This window comes from Chionomys nivalis, chromosome 4, assembly GCF_950005125.1.
Source record: "Chionomys nivalis chromosome 4, mChiNiv1.1, whole genome shotgun sequence".
Taxonomy (NCBI): domain Eukaryota; kingdom Metazoa; phylum Chordata; class Mammalia; order Rodentia; family Cricetidae; genus Chionomys; species Chionomys nivalis.
In genome coordinates this window covers 2,569,291-2,585,696 of record NC_080089.1, presented here as the reverse complement: position 1 = coordinate 2,585,696, position 16,406 = coordinate 2,569,291, and positions in this window count along the sequence as shown.

Sequence of the window (16,406 nt, the reverse complement as noted above, 5' to 3'; positions counted from 1 at the left end):
TTAGTAAGAAACGCACATGCGTTTCCTTCTAGAGAAAAGCAGTTGTTTGCTACGTGTGAAAGCACTGTTAGAACTGAGATCAGTGTTGCTTTTCTCAGTACAAGCTTTACTTTGAAAGAAAATCTCATACTTTTGAAAGTTTATTAATTTCACGAAAGCTTTAGTAAGAAACGCACATGCGTTTCTTTCTCGAGACAGGCAGTTGTTTGCTACGTGTGAAAGCACTGTTAGAACTGAGATCAGTGTTGCTTTTCACAGTACAAGCTTTACTTTGAAAGAAAATCGCGTTCTTTTGAAAGTTTATTAATTTCACGAAAGCTTTAGTAAGAAACGCACATGAGTTTCTTTGTCAAGACAGGCAGTTGTTTGCTACATGTGAAAGCACTGTTAGAAATGAGATCAGTGTTGCTTTTCTCAGTACAAGCTTTACTTTGAAAGAAAATCTCGTTCTTTTGAAAGTTTATTAATTTCTCAAAAGCTTTAGTAAGAAACGCACAAGCGTTTCTTTCTAGAGACAAGCAGTTGTTTGCTACCTGGGAAAGCACTGTTAGAACTGAGATCAGTGTTGCTTTTCTCAGTACAAGCTTTACTTTGAAAGATAATCGCGTTCTTTTGAAAGTTTATTAATTTCACGAAAGCTTTAGTAAGAAACGCACATGCGTTTCTTTCTAGAGGAAAGCAGTTGTTTGCTACGTGTGAAAGCACTGTTAGAACTGAGATCAGTGTTGCTTTTCTCAGTACAAGCTTTACTTTGAAAGATAATCGCGTTCTTTTGAAAGTTTATTAATTTCACGAAAGCTTTAGTAAGAAACGCACATGCGTTTCTTTGTCAAGACAGACTGTTGTTTGCTACGTGTGAAAGCATTGTTAGAACTGAGATCAGTGTTGCTTTTCTCAGTACAAGCTTTACTTTGAAAGATAATCGCGTTCTTTTGAAAGTTTATTAATTTCACGAAAGCTTTAGTAGGAAACGCACATGCGTTTCTTTGTAAAGACAAGCAGTTGTTTGCTACGTGTGAAAGCACTGTTAGAACTGAGATCAGTGTTGCTTTTCTCAGTACAAGCTTTACTTTGAAAAAAAATCGCGTTCTTTTGAAAGTTTATTGATTTCACGAAAGATTTAGTAAGAAACGCACATGCGTTTCTTTGTAAAGACAAGCAGTTGTTTGCTACGTGTGAAAGCACTGTTAGAACTGAGATCAGTGTTGCTTTTCTCAGTGCAAGCTCTACTTTGAAAGAAAATCGCGTTCTTTTGAAAGTTTATTAATTTCACGAAAGCTTTAGTAAGAAACGCACATGCGTTTCTTTGTCAAGACAGGCAGTTGTTTGCTACGTGTGAAAGCACTGTTAGAACTGAGATCAGTGTTGCTTTTCTCCGTACAAGCTTTACTTTGAAAGATAATCGCGTTCTTTTGAAAGTTTATTAATTTGACGAAAGCTTTAGTAAGAAACGCACATGCGTTCCTTTCTAGAGACAAGCAGTTGTTTGCTACGTGTGAAAGCACTGTTAGAACTGAGATCAGTGTTGCTTTTCCCAGTACAAGCTTTACTTTGAAAGAAAATCGCGTTCTTTTGAAAGTTTATTAATTTCACGAAAGCTTTAGTAAGAAACGCACATGCGTTTCTTTGTCAAGACAGGCAGTTGTTTGATATGTGTGAAAGCACTGTTAGAACTGAGATCAGTGTTGCTTTTCTCAGTACAAGCTTTACTTTGAAAGATAATCTTGTTCTTTTGAAAGTTAATTAATTTCACGAAAGCTTTTGTAAGAAACGCACATGCGTTTCTTTCTAGAGGAAAGCAGTTGTTTGCTACGTGTGAAAGCACTGTTAGAACTCAGATCAGTGTTGCTTTTCTCAGTACAAGCTTTACTTTGAAAGAAAATCGCGTTCTTTTGAAAGTTTATTAATTTCACGAAAGCTTTAGTAAGAAACGCTCATGCGTTTTTTTGTAAAGACAATCAGTTGTTTGCTACGTGTGAAAGCACTGTTAGAACTGAGATCAGTGTTGCTTTTCTCAGTACAAGCTCTACTTTGAAAGAAAATCGCGTTCTTTTGAAAGTTTATTAATTTCACGAAAGCTTTAGTAAGAAACGCACATGCGTTTCTTTCTAGAGGAAAGCAGTTGTTTGCTACGTGTGAAAGCACTGTTAGAACTGAGATCAGTGTTGCTTTTCTCAGTACAAGCTTTACTTTGAAAGATAAACGCGTTCTTTTGAAAGTTTATTAATTTCTCGAAAGCTTTAGTAAGAAACGCACATGCGTTTCTTTGTAAAGTAAAGCAGTTGTTTGCTAGATGTGAAAGCACTGTTAGGACTGAGATCAGTGTTGCTTTTGTCAGTACAGGCTTTACTTTGAAAGATAATCTCGTTCTTTTGAAAGTTTATTAATTTCACAAAAGCTTTAGTAAGAAACGCACATGCGTTTCTTTTAGAGGAAAGCAGTTGTTTGCTACGTGTGAAAGCACTGTTAGAACTGAGATCAGTGTTGCTTTTCTGAGTACAAGCTTTACTTTGAAAGAAAATCGCGTTCTTTTGAAAGTTTATTAATTTCACGAAAGCTTTAGTATGAAACGCTCATCAGTTTTTTTGTAAAGACAAGCAGTTGTTTGCTACGTGTGAAAGCACTGTTAGAACTGAGATCAGTGTTGCTTTTCTCAGTACAAGCTTTATTTTGAAAGATAATCACGTTCTTTAGAAAGTTTATTAATTTCACGAAAGCTTTAGTAAGAAACGCACATGAGTTTCTTTGTCAAGACAGGCAGTTGTTTGCTACATGTGAAAGCACTGTTAGAACTGAGATCAGTGTTGCTTTTCTCAGTACAAGCTTTACTTTGAAAAAAAATCGCGTTCTTTTGAAAGTTTATTGATTTCACGAAAGCTTTAGTAAGAAACGCACATGCGTTTCTTTGTAAAGACAAGCAGTTGTTTGCTACGTGTGAAAGCACTGTCAGAACTGAGATCAGTGTTGCTTTTCTCAGAACAAGCTCTACTTTGAAAGAAAATCGCGTTCTTTTGAAAGTTTATTAATTTCACGAAAGCTTTAGTAAGAAACGCACATGCGTTTCTTTGTCAAGACAGGCAGTTGTTTGCTAATTGTGAAAGCACTGTTAGAACTGAGATCAGTGTTGCTTTTCTCCGTACAAGCTTACCTTTGAAAGATAATCGCGTTCTTTTGAAAGTTTATTAATTTCACGAAAGCTTTAGTAGGAAACGCACATGCGTTTCTTTGTAAAGACAAGCAGTTGTTTGCTACGTGTGAAAGCACTGTTAGAACTTAGATCAGTGTTGCTTTTCTCAGTAAAAGCTTTACTTTGAAAGATAATCTTGTTCTTTTGAAAGTTAATTAATTTCACGAAAGCTTTAGTAAGAAACGCACAAGCGTTTCTTTCTAGAGGAAAGCAGTTGTTTGCTACATGTGAAAGCACTGTTAGAACTCAGATCAGTGTTGCTTTTCTCAGTACAAGCTTTACTTTGAAAGAAAATCGCGTTCTTTTCAAAGTTTATTAATTTCACGAAAGCTTTAGTAAGAAACGCTCATGTGTTTTTTTGTAAAGACAAGCAGTTGTTTGCTACGTGTGAAAGCACTGTTAGAACTGAGATCAGTGTTGCTTTTCTCAGTACAGGCTTTACTTTGAAAGATAATCTCGTTCTTTTGAAAGTTTATTAATTTCACGAAAGCTTTAGTAAGAAACGCACATGCGTTTCTTTTAGAGGAAAGCAGTTGTTTGCTACGTGTGAAAGCACTGTTAGAACTGAGATCAGTGTTGCTTTTCTGAGTACAAGCTTTACTTTGAAAGAAAATCGTGTTCTTTTGAAAGTTTATTAATTTCACGAAAGCTTTAGTATGAAACGCTCATCAGTTTTTTTGTAAAGACAAGCAGTTGTTTGCTACGTGTGAAAGCACTGTTAGAACTGAGATCAGTGTTGCTTTTCTCAGTACAAGCTTTACTTTGAAAGATAATCACGTTCTTTTGAAAGTTTATTAATTTCACGAAAGCTTTAGTAAGAAACGCACATGCGTTTCTTTCTAGAAAAAAGCAGTTGTTTGCTACGTGTGAAAGCACTGTTAGAACTGAGATCAGTGTTGCTTTTCTCAGTACAAGCTCTACTTTGAAAGAAAATCTCGTTCTTTGGAAAGTTTATGAATTTCTCGAAAGCTTTAGTAAGAAACGCACATGCGTTTCTTTCTAGAGACAAGCAGTTGTTTGCTACGTGTGAAAGCACTGTTAGAACTGAGATCAGTGTTGCTTTTCTCAGTACAAGCTTTACTTTGAAAGATAATCGCATTCATTTGAAAGTTTATTAATTTCACGAAAGCTTTAGTAAGAAACGCACATGCGTTTCTCTGTCAAGACAGGCAGTTGTTTGCTACGTGTGAAAGCACTGTTAGAACTGAGATCTGTGTTGCTTTTCTCAGTACAAGCTTTACTTTGAAAGAAAATCGCGTTTTTTTGAAAGTTTATTAATTTCACGAAAGCTTTAGTAAGAAACGCACATGCGTTTCTTTGTCAAGACAGGCAGTTGTTTGCTACGTGTGAAAGCACTGTTAGAACTGAGATCAGTGTTGCTTTTCTCCGTACAAGCTTTACTTTGAAAGATAATCGCGTTCTTTTGAAAGTTTATTAATTTCTCGAAAGCTTTAGTAAGAAACGCACATGCGTTTCTTTGTAAAGTAAAGCAGTTGTTTGCTAATTGTGAAAGCACTGTTAGAACTGAGATCAGTGTTGCTTTTCTCAGTACAGGCTTTACTTTGAAAGATAATCTCGTTCTTTTGAAAGTTTATTAATTTCACGAAAGCTTTAGTAAGAAACGCACATGCGTTTCTTTTAGAGGAAAGCAGTTGTTTGCTACGTGTGAAAGCACTGTTAGAACTGAGATCAGTGTTGCTTTTCTGAGTACAAGCTTTACTTTGAAAGAAAATCGTGTTCTTTTGAAAGTTTATTAATTTCACGAAAGCTTTAGTATGAAACGCTCATCAGTTTTTTTGTAAAGACAAGCAGTTGTTTGCTACGTGTGAAAGCACTGTTAGAACTGAGATCAGTGTTGCTTTTCTCAGTACAAGCTTTACTTTGAAAGATAATCACGTTCTTTTGAAAGTTTATTAATTTCACGAAAGCTTTAGTAAGAAACGCACATGCGTTTCCTTCTAGAGAAAAGCAGTTGTTTGCTACGTGTGAAAGCACTGTTAGAACTGAGATCAGTGTTGCTTTTCTCAGTACAAGCTTTACTTTGAAAGAAAATCTCATACTTTTGAAAGTTTATTAATTTCACGAAAGCTTTAGTAAGAAACGCACATGCGTTTCTTTCTCGAGACAGGCAGTTGTTTGCTACGTGTGAAAGCACTGTTAGAACTGAGATCAGTGTTGCTTTTCACAGTACAAGCTTTACTTTGAAAGAAAATCGCGTTCTTTTGAAAGTTTATTAATTTCACGAAAGCTTTAGTAAGAAACGCACATGAGTTTCTTTGTCAAGACAGGCAGTTGTTTGCTACATGTGAAAGCACTGTTAGAAATGAGATCAGTGTTGCTTTTCTCAGTACAAGCTTTACTTTGAAAGAAAATCTCGTTCTTTTGAAAGTTTATTAATTTCTCGAAAGCTTTAGTAAGAAACGCACAAGCGTTTCTTTCTAGAGACAAGCAGTTGTTTGCTACCTGGGAAAGCACTGTTAGAACTGAGATCAGAGTTGCTTTTCTCAGTACAAGCTTTACTTTGAAAGATAATCGCGTTCTTTTGAAAGTTTATTAATTTCACGAAAGCTATAGTAAGAAACGCACATGCGTTTCTTTCTAGAGGAAAGCAGTTGTTTGCTACGTGTGAAAGCACTGTTAGAACTGAGATCAGTGTTGCTTTTCTCAGTACAAGCTTTACTTTGAAAGATAATCGCGTTCTTTTGAAAGTTTATTAATTTCACGAAAGCTTTAGTAAGAAACGCACATGCGTTTCTTTGTCAAGACAGACTGTTGTTTGCTACGTGTGAAAGCATTGTTAGAACTGAGGTCAGTGTTGCTTTTCTCAGTACAAGCTTTACTTTGAAAGATAATCGCGTTCTTTTGAAAGTTTATTAATTTCACGAAAGCTTTAGTAGGAAACGCACATGCGTTTCTTTGTAAAGACAAGCAGTTGTTTGCTACGTGTGAAAGCACTGTTAGAACTGAGATCAGTGTTGCTTTTCTCAGTACAAGCTTTACTTTGAAAAAAAATCGCGTTCTTTTGAAAGTTTATTGATTTCACGAAAGATTTAGTAAGAAACGCACATGCGTTTCTTTGTAAAGACAAGCAGTTGTTTGCTACGTGTGAAAGCACTGTTAGAACTGAGATCAGTGTTGCTTTTCTCAGTGCAAGCTCTACTTTGAAAGAAAATCGCGTTCTTTTGAAAGTTTATTAATTTCACGAAAGCTTTAGTAAGAAACGCACATGCGTTTCTTTGTCAAGACAGGCAGTTGTTTGCTACGTGTGAAAGCACTGTTAGAACTGAGATCAGTGTTGCTTTTCTCCGTACAAGCTTTACTTTGAAAGATAATCGCGTTCTTTTGAAAGTTTATTAATTTGACGAAAGCTTTAGTAAGAAACGCACATGCGTTCCTTTCTAGAGACAAGCAGTTGTTTGCTACGTGTGAAAGCACTGTTAGAACTGAGATCAGTGTTGCTTTTCCCAGTACAAGCTTTACTTTGAAAGAAAATCGCGTTCTTTTGAAAGTTTATTAATTTCACGAAAGCTTTAGTAAGAAACGCACATGCGTTTCTTTGTCAAGACAGGCAGTTGTTTGATATGTGTGAAAGCACTGTTAGAACTGAGATCAGTGTTGCTTTTCTCAGTACAAGCTTTACTTTGAAAGATAATCGCGTTCTTTTGAAAGTTTATTAATTTGACGAAAGCTTTAGTAAGAAACGCACATGCGTTTCTTTCTAGAGGAAAGCAGTTGTTTGCTACGTGTGAAAGCACTGTTAGAACTGAGATCAGTGTTGCTTTTCTCAGTACAAGCTTTATTTTGAAAGATAATCGCATTCTTTTGAAAGTTTATTAATTTCACGAAAGCTTTAGTAAGAAACGCACATGCGTTTCTTTGTCAAGACAGACAGTTGTTTGCTACGTGTGAAAGCATTGTTAGAACTGAGATCAGTGTTGCTTTTCTCCGTACAAGCTTTACTTTGAAAGATAATCACGTTCTTTTGAAAGTTTATTAATTTCACGAAAGCTTTAGTAGGAAACGCACATGCGTTTCTTTGTAAAGACAAGCAGTTGTTTACTACGTGTGAAAGCACTGTTAGAACTGAGATCAGTGTTGCTTTTCTCAGTACAAGCTTTACTTTGAAAAAAAATCGCGTTCTTTTGAAAGTTTATTGATTTCACGAAAGCTTTAGTAAGAAACGCACATGCGTTTCTTTGTAAAGACAAGCAGTTGTTTGCTACGTGTGAAAGCACTGTCAGAACTGAGATCAGTGTTGCTTTTCTCAGAACAAGCTCTACTTTGAAAGAAAATCGCGTTCTTTTGAAAGTTTATTAATTTCACGAAAGCTTTAGTAAGAAACGCACATGCGTTTCTTTGTAAAGACAAGCAGTTGTTTGCTAATTGTGAAAGCACTGTTAGAACTGAGATCAGTGTTGCTTTTCTCCGTACAAGCTTAACTTTGAAAGATAATCGCGTTCTTTTGAAAGTTTATTAATTTCACGAAAGCTTTAGTAGGAAACGCACATGCGTTTCTTTGTAAAGAGAAGCAGTTGTTTGCTACGTGTGAAAGCACTGTTAGAACTGAGATCAGTGTTGCTTTTCTCAGTAAAAGCTTTACTTTGAAAGATAATCTTGTTCTTTTGAAAGTTAATTAATTTCACGAAAGCTTTTGTAAGAAACGCACATGCGTTTCTTTCTAGAGGAAAGCAGTTGTTTGCTACGTGTGAAAGCACTGTTAGAACTCAGATCAGTGTTGCTTTTCTCAGTACAAGCTTTACTTTGAAAGAAAATCGCGTTCTTTTGAAAGTTTATTAATTTCACGAAAGCTTTAGTAAGAAACGCTCATGCGTTTTTTTGTAAAGACAATCAGTTGTTTGCTACGTGTGAAAGCACTGTTAGAACTGAGATCAGTGTTGCTTTTCTCAGTACAAGCTCTACTTTGAAAGAAAATCGCGTTCTTTTGAAAGTTTATTAATTTCACGAAAGCTTTAGTAAGAAACGCACATGCGTTTCTTTCTAGAGGAAAGCAGTTGTTTGCTACGTGTGAAAGCACTGTTAGAACTGAGATCAGTGTTGCTTTTCTCAGTACAAGCTTTACTTTGAAAGAAAATCGCGTTCTTTTGAAAGTTTATTAATTTCACGAAAGCTTTAGTATGAAACGCTCATCAGTTTTTTTGTAAAGACAAGCAGTTGTTTGCTACGTGTGAAAGCACTGTTAAAACTGAGATCAGTGTTGCTTTTCTCAGTACAAGCTTTACTTTGAAAGATAATCACGTTCTTTAGAAAGTTTATTAATTTCACGAAAGCTTTAGTAAGAAACGCACATGAGTTTCTTTGTCAAGACAGGCAGTTGTTTGCTACATGTGAAAGCACTGTTAGAACTGAGATCAGTGTTGCTTTTCTCAGTACAAGCTTTACTTTGAAAAAAAATCGCGTTCTTTTGAAAGTTTATTGATTTCACGAAAGCTTTAGTAAGAAACGCACATGCGTTTCTTTGTAAAGACAAGCAGTTGTTTGCTACGTGTGAAAGCACTGTCAGAACTGAGATCAGTGTTGCTTTTCTCAGAACAAGCTCTACTTTGAAAGATAATCGCGTTCTCTTGAAAGTTTATTAATTTCACGAAAGCTTTAGTAAGAAACGCACATGCGTTTCTTTGTCAAGACAGGCAGTTGTTTGCTAATTGTGAAAGCACTGTTAGAACTGAGATCAGTGTTGCTTTTCTCCGTACAAGCTTACCTTTGAAAGATAATCTTGTTCTTTTGAAAGTTAATTAATTTCACGAAAGCTTTAGTAAGAAACGCACATGCGTTTCTTTCTAGAGGAAAGCAGTTGTTTGCTACATGTGAAAGCACTGTTAGAACTCAGATCAGTGTTGCTTTTCTCAGTACAAGCTTTACTTTGAAAGAAAATCGCGTTCTTTTCAAAGTTTATTAATTTCACGAAAGCTTTAGTAAGAAACGCTCATGTGTTTTTTTGTAAAGACAAGCAGTTGTTTGCTACGTGTGAAAGCACTGTTAGAACTGAGATCAGTGTTGCTTTTCTCAGTACAATCTTTACTTTGAAAGATAGTCGCATTCCTTTGAAAGTTTATTAATTTCACGAAAGCTTTAGTAAGAAACGCACATGCGTTTCTCTGTCAAGACAGGCAGTTGTTTGCTACGTGTGAAAGCACTGTTAGAACTGAGATCTGTGTTGCTTTTCTCAGTACAAGCTTTACTTTGAAAGAAAATCGCGTTTTTTTGAAAGTTTATTAATTTCACGAAAGCTTTAGTAAGAAACGCACATGCGTTTCTTTGTCAAGACAGGCAGTTGTTTGCTACGTGTGAAAGCACTGTTAGAACTGAGATCAGTGTTGCTTTTCTCCGTACAAGCTTTACTTTGAAAGATAATCGCGTTCTCTTGAAAGTTTATTAATTTCTCGAAAGCTTTAGTAAGAAACGCACATGCGTTTCTTTCTAGAGACAAGCAGTTGTTTGCTACATGTGAAAGCACTGTTAGAACTGAGATCAGTGTTGCTTTTCTCAGTACAAGCTTTACTTTGAAAGATAATCGCGTTCTTTTGAAAGTTTATTAATTTCTCGAAAGCTTTAGTAAGAAACGCACATGCGTTTCTTTGTAAAGTAAAGCAGTTGTTTGCTAGGTGTGAAAGCACTGTTAGAACTGAGATCAGTGTTGCTTTTCTCAGTACAGGCTTTACTTTGAAAGATAATCTTGTTCTTTTGAAAGTTTATTAATTTCACGAAAGCTTTAGTAAGAAACGCACATGCGTTTCTTTTAGAGGAAAGCAGTTGTTTGCTACGTGTGAAAGCACTGTTAGAACTGAGATCAGTGTTGCTTTTCTGAGTACAAGCTTTACTTTGAAAGAAAATCGCGTTCTTTTGAAAGTTTATTAATTTCACGAAAGCTTTAGTATGAAGCGCTCATCAGTTTTTTTGTAAAGACAAGCAGTTGTTTGCTACGTGTGAAAGCACTGTTAGAACTGAGATCAGTGTTGCTTTTCTCAGTACAAGCTTTACTTTGAAAGAAAATCGCGTTCTTTTGAAAGTTTATTGATTTCACGAAAGCTTTAGTAAGAAACGCACATGCGTTTCTTTCTCGAGACAGGCAGTTGTTTGCTACGTGTGAAAGCACTGTTAGAACTGAGATCAGTGTTGCTTTTCACAGTACAAGCTTTACTTTGAAAGAAAATCGCGTTCTTTTGAAAGTTTATTAATTTCACGAAAGCTTTAGTAAGAAACGCACATGTGTTTCTTTGTCAAGACAGGAAGGTGTTTGCTACGTGTGAAAGCACTGTTAGAACTGAGATCAGTGTTGCTTTTCTCAGTACAAGCTTTACTTTGAAAGATAATCGCGTTCTTTTGAAACTTTATTAATTTGACGAAAGCTTTAGTAAGAAACGCACATGCGTTTCTTTCTAGAGGAAAGCAGTTGTTTGCTGCGTGTGAAAGCACTGTTAGAACTGAGATCAGTGTTGCTTTTCTCAGTACAAGCTTTACTTTGAAAGACAATCGCGTTCTTTTGAAAGTTTATTAATTTCACGAAAGCTTTAGTAAGAAACGCACATCCGTTTCTTTGTCAAGACAGACAGTTGTTTGCTACGTGTGAAAGCATTGTTAGACCTGAGATCAGTGTTGCTTTTCTCCGTACAAGCTTTACTCTGAAAGATAATCGCGTTCTTTTGAAAGTTTATTAATTTCACGAAAGCTTTAGTAGGAAACGCACATGCGTTTCTTTGTAAAGACAGGCAGTTGTTTGCTACATGTGAAAGCACTGTTAGAACTGAGATCAGTGTTGCTTTTCTCAGTACAAGCTTTACTTTGAAAAAAAATCGCGTTCTTTTGAAAGTTTATTGATTTCACGAAAGTTTAGTAAGAAACGCACATGCGTTTCTTTGTAAAGACAAGCAGTTGTTTGCTAGGTGTGAAAGCACTGTTAGAACTGAGATCAGTGTTGCTTTTCTCAGTACAAGCTCTACTTTGAAAGAAAATCGCGTTCTTTTGAAAGTTTATTAATTTCACGAAAGCTTTAGTAGGAAACGCACATGCGTTTCTTTGTCAAGACAGGCAGTTGTTTGCTACGTGTGTAAGCACTGTTAGAACTAAGATCAGTGTTGCTTTTCTCCGTACAAGCTTTACTTTGAAAGATAACCGCGGTCTTTTGAAAGTTTATTAATTTCACGAAAGCTTTAGTAGGAAACGCACATGCGTTTCTTTGTAAAGACAAGCAGTTGTTTGCTACGTGTGAAAGCACTGTTAGAACTGAGATCAGAGTTGCTTTTCTCAGTACAAGCTTTACTTTGAAAGAAAATCGCGTTCTTTTGAAAGTTTATTAATTTCACGAAAGCTTTAGTAAGAAACGCACATCCGTTTATTTGTAAGGTGAAGTAGTTGTTTGCTACGTGTGAAAGCACTGTTAGAACTGAGATCAGAGTTGCTTTTCTCAGTACAAGCTTTACTTTGAAAGATAATCGCGTTCTTTTGAAAGTTTATTAATTTCACGAAAGCTTTAGTAAGAAACGCACATGCGTTTCTTTCTAGAGGAAAGCAGTTGTTTGCTACGTGTTAAAGCGCTGTTAGAACTGAGATCAGTGTTGCTTTTCTCAGTACAAGCTTTATTTTGAAAGATAATCGCGTTCTTTTGAAAGTTTATTAATTTCACGAAAGCTTTAGTAAGAAACGCACATGCATTTCTTTGTCAAGACAGACAGTTGTTTGCTACGTGTGAAAGCACTGTTAGAACTGAGATCAGTGTTGCTTTTCTCCGTACAAGCTTTACTTTGAAAGATAATCGCGTTCTTTTGAAAGTTTATTAATTTCACGAAAGCTTTAGTAGGAAACGCACATGCGTTTCTTTGTAAAGACAAGCAGTTGTTTGCTACGTGTGAAAGCACTGTTAGAACTGAGATCAGTGTTGCTTTTCTCAGTACAAGCTTTACTTTGAAAAAAAATCGCGTTCTTTTGAAAGTTTATTGATTTCACGGAAGCTTTAGTAAGAAACGCACATGCGTTTCTTTGTAAAGACAAGCAGTTGTTTGCTACGTGTGAAAGCACTGTCAGAACTGAGATCAGTGTTGCTTTTCTCAGAACAAGCTCTACTTTGAAAGAAAATCGCGTTCTTTTGAAAGTTTATTAATTTCACGAAAGCTTTAGTAAGAAACGCACATGCGTTTCTCTGTCAAGACAGGCAGTTGTTTGCTACGTGTGAAAGCACTGTTAGAACTGAGATCTGTGTTGCTTTTCTCAGTACAAGCTTTACTTTGAAAGAAAATCGCGTTTTTTTGAAAGTTTATTAATTTCACGAAAGCTTTAGTAAGAAACGCACATGCGTTTCTTTGTCAAGACAGGCAGTTGTTTGCTACGTGTGAAAGCACTGTTAGAACTGAGATCAGTGTTGCTTTTCTCCGTACAAGCTTTACTTTGAAAGATAATCGCGTTCTCTTGAAAGTTTATTAATTTCTCGAAAGCTTTAGTAAGAAACGCACATGCGTTTCTTTCTAGAGACAAGCAGTTGTTTGCTACATGTGAAAGCACTGTTAGAACTGAGATCAGTGTTGCTTTTCTCAGTACAAGCTTTACTTTGAAAGATAATCGCGTTCTTTTGAAAGTTTATTAATTTCTCGAAAGCTTTAGTAAGAAACGCACATGCGTTTCTTTGTAAAGTAAAGCAGTTGTTTGCTAGGTGTGAAAGCACTGTTAGAACTGAGATCAGTGTTGCTTTTCTCAGTACAGGCTTTACTTTGAAAGATAATCTCGTTCTTTTGAAAGTTTATTAATTTCACGAAAGCTTTAGTAAGAAACGCACATGCGTTTCTTTTAGAGGAAAGCAGTTGTTTGCTACGTGTGAAAGCACTGTTAGAACTGAGATCAGTGTTGCTTTTCTGAGTACAAGCTTTACTTGGAAAGAAAATCGCGTTCTTTTGAAAGTTTATTAATTTCACGAAAGCTTTAGTATGAAACGCTCATCAGTTTTTTTGTAAAGACAAGCAGTTATTTGCTACGTGTGAAAGCACTGTTAGAACTGAGATCAGTGTTGCTTTTCTCAGTACAAGCTTTACTTTGAAAGAAAATCGCGTTCTTTTGAAAGTTTATTGATTTCACGAAAGCTTTAGTAAGAAACGCACATGCGTTTCTTTCTCGAGACAGGCAGTTGTTTGCTACGTGTGAAAGCACTGTTAGAACTGAGATCAGTGTTGCTTTTCACAGTACAAGCTTTACTTTGAAAGAAAATCGCGTTCTTTTGAAAGTTTATTAATTTCACGAAAGCTTTAGTAAGAAACGCACATGAGTTTCTTTCTAGAGGAAAGCAGTTGTTTGCTACGTGTGAAAGCACTGTTAGAACTGAGATCAGTGTTGCTTTTCTCAGTACAAGCTTTACTTTGAAAGATAATCGCGTTCTTTTGAAAGTTTATTAATTTCACGAAAGCTTTAGTAAGAAACGCACATGTGTTTCTTTGTCAAGACAGGAAGGTGTTTGCTACGTGTGAAAGCACTGTTAGAACTGAGATCAGTGTTGCTTTTCTCAGTACAAGCTTTACTTTGAAAGATAATCGCGTTCTTTTGAAAGTTTATTAATTTGACGAAAGCTTTAGTAAGAAACGCACATGCGTTTCTTTCTAGAGGAAAGCAGTTGTTTGCTACGTGTGAAAGCACTGTTAGAACTGAGATCAGTGTTGCTTTTCTCAGTACAAGCTTTACTTTGAAAGATAATCGCGTTCTTTTGAAAGTTTATTAATTTCACGAAAGCTTTAGTAAGAAACGCACATGCGTTTCTTTGTCAAGACAGACTGTTGTTTGCTACGTGTTAAAGCATTGTTAGAACTGAGATCAGTGTTGCTTTTCTCAGTACAAGCTTTACTTTGAAAGATAATCGCGTTCTTTTGAAAGTTTATTAATTTCACGAAAGCTTTAGTAAGAAACGCACATGCGTTTCTTTGTCAAGACAGGCAGTTGTTTGCTACGTGTGAAAGCACTGTTAGAACTGAGATCAGTGTTGCTTTTCTCAGTACAAGCTTTACTTTGAAAGACAATCGCGTTCTTTTGAAAGTTTATTAATTTCACGAAAGCTTTAGTAAGAAACGCACATGCGTTTCTTTGTCAAGACAGACAGTTGTTTGCTACGTGTGAAAGCATTGTTAGACCTGAGATCAGTGTTGCTTTTCTCCGTACAAGCTTTACTCTGAAAGATAATCGCGTTCTTTTGAAAGTTTATTAATTTCACGAAAGCTTTAGTAGGAAACGCACATGCGTTTCTTTGTAAAGACAGGCAGTTGTTTGCTACATGTGAAAGCACTGTTAGAACTGAGATCAGTGTTGCTTTTCTCAGTACAAGCTTTACTTTGAAAAAAAATCGCGTTCTTTTGAAAGTTTATTGATTTCACGAAAGTTTAGTAAGAAACGCACATGCGTTTCTTTGTAAAGACAAGCAGTTGTTTGCTACGTGTGAAAGCACTGTTAGAACTGAGATCAGTGTTGCTTTTCTCAGTACAAGCTCTACTTTGAAAGAAAATCGCGTTCTTTTGAAAGTTTATTAATTTCACGAAAGCTTTAGTAGGAAACGCACATGCGTTTCTTTGTCAAGACAGGCAGTTGTTTGCTACGTGTGTAAGCACTGTTAGAACTAAGATCAGTGTTGCTTTTCTCCGTACAAGCTTTACTTTGAAAGATAACCGCGGTCTTTTGAAAGTTTATTAATTTCACGAAAGCTTTAGTAGGAAACGCACATGCGTTTCTTTGTAAAGACAAGCAGTTGTTTGCTACGTGTGAAAGCACTGTTAGAACTGAGATCAGAGTTGCTTTTCTCAGTACAAGCTTTACTTTGAAAGAAAATCGCGTTCTTTTGAAAGTTTATTAATTTCACGAAAGCTTTAGTAAGAAACGCACATCCGTTTCTTTGTAAGGTGAAGTAGTTGTTTGCTACGTGTGAAAGCACTGTTAGAACTGAGATCAGAGTTGCTTTTCTCAGTACAAGCTTTACTTTGAAAGATAATCGCGTTCTTTTGAAAGTTTATTAATTTGACGAAAGCTTTAGTAAGAAACGCACATGCGTTTCTTTCTAGAGGAAAGCAGTTGTTTGCTACGTGTTAAAGCGCTGTTAGAACTGAGATCAGTGTTGCTTTTCTCAGTACAAGCTTTATTTTGAAAGATAATCGCGTTCTTTTGAAAGTTTATTAATTTCACGAAAGCTTTAGTAAGAAACGCACATGCATTTCTTTGTCAAGACAGACAGTTGTTTGCTACGTGTGAAAGCATTGTTAGAACTGAGATCAGTGTTGCTTTTCTCCGTACAAGCTTTACTTTGAAAGATAATCACGTTCTTTTGAAAGTTTATTAATTTCACGAAAGCTTTAGTAGGAAACGCACATGCGTTTCTTTGTAAAGACAAGCAGTTGTTTGCTACGTGTGAAAGCACTGTTAGAACTGAGATCAGTGTTGCTTTTCTCAGTACAAGCTTTACTTTGAAAAAAAATCGCGTTCTTTTGAAAGTTTATTGATTTCACGAAAGCTTTAGTAAGAAACGCACATGCGTTTCTTTGTAAAGACAAGCAGTTGTTTGCTACGTGTGAAAGCACTGTCAGAACTGAGATCAGTGTTGCTTTTCTCAGAACAAGCTCTACTTTGAAAGAAAATCGCGTTCTTTTGAAAGTTTATTAATTTCACGAAAGCTTTAGTAAGAAACGCACATGCCTTTCTTTGTCAAGACAGGCAGTTGTTTGCTAATTGTGAAAGCACTGTTAGAACTGAGATCAGTGTTGCTTTTCTCCGTACAAGCTTAGCTTTGAAAGATAATCGCGTTCTTTTGAAATTTTATTAATTTCACGAATGCTTTAGTAGGAAACGCACATGCGTTTCTTTGTAAAGACAAGCAGTTGTTTGCTACGTGTGAAAGCACTGTTAGAACTTAGATCAGTGTTGCTTTTCTCAGTAAAAGCTTTACTTTGAAAGATAATCTTGTTCTTTTGAAAGTTAATTAATTTCACGAAAGCTTTAGTAAGAAACGCACATGCGTTTCTTTCTAGAGGAAAGCAGTTGTTTGCTACGTGTGAAAGCACTGTTAGAACTCAGATCAGTGTTGCTTTTCTCAGTACAAGCTTTACTTTGAAAGAAAATCGCGTTCTTTTCAAAGTTTATTAATTTCACGAAAGCTTTAGTAAGAAACGCACATGCGTTTCTTTGTCAAGACAGGCAGTTGTTTGCTACGTGTGAAAGCACTGTTAGAACTGAGATCAGTGTTGCTTTT